Consider the following 5,478-nt stretch of genomic DNA (forward strand, 5'->3'; position numbering starts at 1 on the left):
TATGTTGTGGGTACTTATTAGGCTTTTGTTTGAGATTTACTGTTGCTGATTGGTAAATGGGAGAATGGGAGAGTGATGAATTTGACGTTTCGTGAGTATTTTATGATATTCTTAATGATCTGTACCTAGACCTAATATGGCTTACAGATTCTAAGTCAAAGCATGACGTTCGTAGCCTATAATCCTCGATTAATGGACTATCCAACACAAATAAAATGTATATGTCGGGATCGAGGGTAGAATTGAAACACAGGCGTCCACCCTCGGCGCTCGACGGAGTCAAGGATTCATCGGCTGAGCGGCGTGTCGATCACTTCTCGTGCAGCAGCCGACCAGTGCGGTCGAATATTGAACCGTCGTGTGTTTCAATCGTATACTGAATCTGTAACCTGTTAGTTTAATATTGTAACAGTTAATTATCTTTCATGTACTTTGTAACCATGTTTGCACTTTGAGAGTGACTGAGACCTCTGAGTTTGTTTCGGTATTTCTTCTCAGAGTAGTCGGTAGGAAATACCGGCCCCATCAGTAGCTTAAGTAAAGTAACAGTGCAATGTACAGAATTAAACAATAGTTCCATATCGAAGACTTATTATTTTACTGCTACCTTCGTCATAACGCCCACAAGTATTCCTGACATGAGTAGTGAGATTCTCCTTTCACCGACATATCGAAAGTGAGAGATCTCCTATCTCCGACATCAGAAGTGAGATGGACCCGGACGATTGAAGATGTTGAAATCATCGGAGCTGATTCATCGAGAACTACTTGCATTCGACCCCAACAAAGAAGACTGCGATGCAAGGCTCAGCTTGGAGTGCATTCAAATCCAACCCCAGCACAGCACATCGTCATCTGGTACACGAGCAACGGCGACAGCGGCAGCGGACCAGGGGACGCGGCGACGGCAGCGGACCAGGGGACGCGGCGACGGCAGCGGACCAGGGGACGCGGCGACGGCAGCGGACCAGGGGACGCGGCGGCAGCGACAGCGGGCCAGGTGACGCAGCGTAAGCGCGGCGTATGGTGAGAAGCGTATTGATGTCTGCAGTTGGACACTGCATCATCGGGAATATTCAGGTGACCTTGTTCCTTTTATTATGATTCTGATACCAAATACTTTATAGGATGAAAATGAGTCAGCGTTTCCAGTTTAGGATTGTTGATTTTGCGATCAGAAGTATTATTTTACTTTTGTCGGGTAGTCATAATAAAAACTTAGTCGTGATGTTTTAGAACCGAGATCAGTTGAAGAGTCATTAGAATGACGTCTGTTGGGTAATGTTATTCTGTGTTGTATATTGTTAGGTTGAGATTTGTAATGTGTTAAGCAAGAATAGATAGTTCTAAACAAAATTCATGACAGTTGTCTAATCATCAGGACCGGTGTACTTAGAGCCTAATGTAGTAATTCTAGAGATCGAAACATTCTGATTTATTGTACTGTACCGTGAGGGTTTATCACAGTCGTTACTGCGACGGGGGCTCGAGTCCATAACACAAGTCGTAGCTGACTTGTAGTGGCTTGGGAGTCCTTGCGAGTGACTATCATGTGGTAACCTTGAAGCGATCGATGTTGGTTACTAATCATTTAATTTGATTTTGATTGAGGGTACCCAGACATAAGATACGTTTCCGAAAGTACATTTTAGTACGCTGATAGACTGTTAGGTAGTTATTCTAAATTTAGTCGATCAAGTTGAGTTTGCCTAGTAAAGAAAACCGCGAAGTAACCAGACGCGGCATTTCATTTTGATATTGCGTCTAGTTTGAATAGTGTACAGGACCACTATCAAAAGCCAATAGTTGATATTTTGTTAGTTAACTTCATTAAACTGGCGCATAGGTTGTAATCGTAACTATGAACCGACAGCACGATTGGCGCGGTGGCTGCGCAACTGGCTGCCGTGCATCGTGTAGCGGGTTTGATTCCCGCACGGAGCAACTCTTTGTGTAGTCCACAAATTGTTGTTTCGGGTCTGGGTGTCGCGTGTATGTAAAATTGTGTGTTTGTAAAGCATACCCACGACACAGGAGAAAATCCCAGCGGAGCATGATTATTTTAATTTTGTATGTAAGATAGTAGGTACATTGAGAATTATTTTAAAAGATGTTACCGACATTTGTTACCTTTTTACCATTATGAGTATTGTAGTTGTAACTGTGGGTAGACTGGTTGTTTAAGCGGTAGTTCGGCATTTTATTTTGATTGTGCATCTGAATTGAATAGTTTTGAATAGTTACAGTACAGTTCTGACGAATAAGGACGAGGAGGATATCTGATCACCAGGTTCCTCGAGAATTTTGTGAAATGTAAGAGGTAGAATTTCCTGTACACATCGTTACTACTTGTACTCAACACTCATCATTCACACTCATGCCCTAAACACTCGACACTGTGGACCGCACCGCATGAGTAGTATGTGGTGATGGGTCTGGCACAATGGACCGCGCTCATGAGGAGCATGAGGCGATGGTCAGTGTACACACCGGACCGCGCTCATGAAGAGCATGAGGTGATGGGTCTATGCACGCACTCACATTCGGACCGCACACATGAGGACCATGTGGTGATGGGTCTGCACAAACTCGCATTGAGACCGCACCCGTGAGGAACATGGCTGTTGGGTCTTCATTCACAAGCACATACTCAAACTTACATCATGTACACACACACACACTCACATACATGTAGGTACTTAAAAAAAATATGCCGACGAATTAAAGTTAAACTGACATAATTCAGATAAAGTAGTTCAAATAGCAGATACCTTAGAGGGTAGATTATTAGAGTAGTTGAAGGTAGTAGAACCTGTGTTTGAGTTTGCAAGGTGATCGTAGTTTAAAAGATGTTTGTTAATGAGGGTTTCAGTGGAAACCATGGAGTCTAGCAGAGACTCGGTGTTCCCATGTGGGGTTCACGTGAGAGAGAATAACTGTGTGGTACTGAACTGTGCGTAGCCGTGATCACTTGTAAAGCTTGAATGCTTTGAGTTACTTGGTAGAATCATTATTTTGCGAGTAACTATGTTTGTGAAATATCAGTTTCACTGGTTTTGATATTGATTTGTTTCGATACATAGTAACGAGTTAAGTAACATTTTTATGAGGATGATGGTTCAAGTTTTAGAAGGTCACGCATCAGCCGAGATTGGTTTTGATGAAGTTAATGAAGCTCGGTAGAAACTCGGGTAAGGGGACTCTAGAAGCCATTATGTGTTTGTGCTGTCTCTATTCGTTTGTTGTATGTTTGTGTCCGATCACCTCAGTAGCGGTCGCGTATTCGCAACCCGGTCACAAACGGAATCTCCGAGTGTCGCCTCGAGAGTCCGTTCGGTGCGCGGTACGAGTTTGGCTCTGACGGGGGTCGGCGGCTGTCTGTGTTCGGTATGTTTGTGTTCGATCACCTCAGTAGCGGTCACGTATTCGCAACCCGGTCGCAAACGGAATCTCCGAGTGTCGCCTCGAGAGTCCGTTCGGTGCGCGATGCGAGTTTGGCTCTGACGGGGGTCGGCGGTCGTATGTGTTCGTTTTGTGTTGCCGGAGGGTGACACACGGGAGATCCGAGGGATCTGATCCATGTGATGGATGTCAGCAATGTGATTGCTGGTCGGCTTGAGAGCCGGGGCACTGGGTGCATTGCTCGTGGACTCGAGTAAGGGCATGCCAGGGGCCATTGTTGGTAGTTGCGTGGTTACCAGGTGGTGACGCACGGGAGATCCATGTGATGGATGTCAGCAATGTGATTGCTGGTCGGCTTGAGAGCCGGGGCACTAGGTGACTTGCTCGTGGACTCGAGTAAGGGCATGCTAGGGGCCATGTGATGGAAGTCAGCAATGTGATTGCTGGTCGGCTAGAGAGCCGGGGCGCACTAGATGTCTTACTCGGGAGTTTCTAGAGTTGTACTGAGTAGTTTGTAATTTTTGTTGATAAGAACGGCTGTGATGCGTGAACCTAACAGTATGATGCTTTTTTTAATTGTGTGTGGAATGTGGTCAGGAATGACCGAGCTATATGATACTTTGCGTGTAATTTTCTGTCACAGATGAGCTGTCACACGAGGACGTGTGCAAGCAGGATGGCCGTGTCGGGATCGAGGGTAGAATTGAAACACAGGCGTCCACCCTCGGCGCTCGACGGAGTCAAGGATTCATCGGCTGAGCGGCGTGTCGATCACTTCTCGTGCAGCAGCCGACCAGTGCGGTCGAATATTGAACCGTCGTGTGTTTCAACCGTATACCTAGTCTGTAACCTGTTAGTTTGATATTGTAACAGTTAATTATCTTTCATGTACTTTGTAACCATGTTTGCACTTTGAGAGTGACTGAGACCTCTGAGTTTGTTTCGGTATTTCTTCTCAGAGTAGTCGGTAGGAAATACCGGCCCCATCAGTAGCTTAAGTAAAGTAACAGTGCAATGTACAGAATTAAACAATAGTTCCATATCGAAGACTTTATTATTTTACTGCTACCTTCGTCATAACGCCCACAAGTATTCCTGACATGAGTAGTGAGATTCTCCTTTCACCGACATATCGAAAGTGAGAGATCTCCTATCTCCGACATATACATAATATTATGTAGTTTTATATTTATGATAAGCAAAAATTAAAAATGAAGGAAGATATAAGTTAGGATTCTGGAAGTGCGGATAACCTAGCGGTTTACCCAGGCTCCGGCTCGAAGAGCAGAAGTAGGGACGGAGTGGTTTTTAGTCAGTTAGAGTCTGACACTCCCTGTCCCCTCACCCTAGGGGGGAGAGTAAATAGATAATTTTGCGCTCTCAAAAATATGTAAAAGTTAGGATGCAGTCGAAAATATTTTGCAAAAATCCAGTTGACAGATCCAATTTTATTCCAAAAACAGAAAATACTTATTTGAGTTGTACGTCTAAAACAAATTCCCCAACTAAGTTAGCCGGTTAAATCAATTATTAAAATTCTTGTTGATAAACTTGAAGGTGCTGGGATGTGTAAACATTGGGAGAAAATTTTGGACAACTTCGTCGTGGAGGGAAATTTTATACGGTAGGTTATATTGGTGGATAGTACCTACATGGTAATTTATAGAATGTATTATATAATTTAACTAAAGTACATATTATCTAGTTACGTATACTTTCCACCAGTTATGATACTTAAAATTTTTAAGTAGAGCATTTTGAAAATTTGTTTGAGCTAATCCTTAAAGATGGTAAGCATAGTTTAAGTAAGACATGTGCCCGTTACCTGTATCGAGACCACAGACATAGACTGCAGAAGTACATACTTATACAGACATAGTATTTATATTAGGCACTAAAAATAATTACGAATCACAAACTACCCGAAAATTCCAATAAGAAGATAACTCCTTATTTTCCACACTCCTTACTTTTTTGTCACGAACATTTGCAAACAAACAAAAGTGGCACGTGAATATTTTTCATTCAATGGGTATTTATAATAAGAATATACGAGTTCACAGCGGAACACAGGTG

General features: G+C 43.3%; 1 long non-coding RNA gene across 1 annotated transcript; it reads left to right on the forward strand.

Moving 5' to 3' along the window:
* The first annotated feature begins 210 nt into the window (after window positions 1–210).
* Window positions 211–4,444, forward strand: LOC126911445 (uncharacterized). Its single transcript, XR_007705986.1, has 2 exons — window positions 211–3,634; window positions 3,778–4,444. It is a non-coding gene; the product is annotated as an uncharacterized LOC126911445 (long non-coding RNA).
* Window positions 4,445–5,478: the final 1,034 nt, after the last annotated feature.

The sequence above is a fragment of the Spodoptera frugiperda genome, chromosome 15 (genome assembly GCF_023101765.2).
Source record: "Spodoptera frugiperda isolate SF20-4 chromosome 15, AGI-APGP_CSIRO_Sfru_2.0, whole genome shotgun sequence".
In the NCBI taxonomy this organism is placed as follows: Eukaryota; Metazoa; Arthropoda; class Insecta; order Lepidoptera; family Noctuidae; genus Spodoptera; species Spodoptera frugiperda.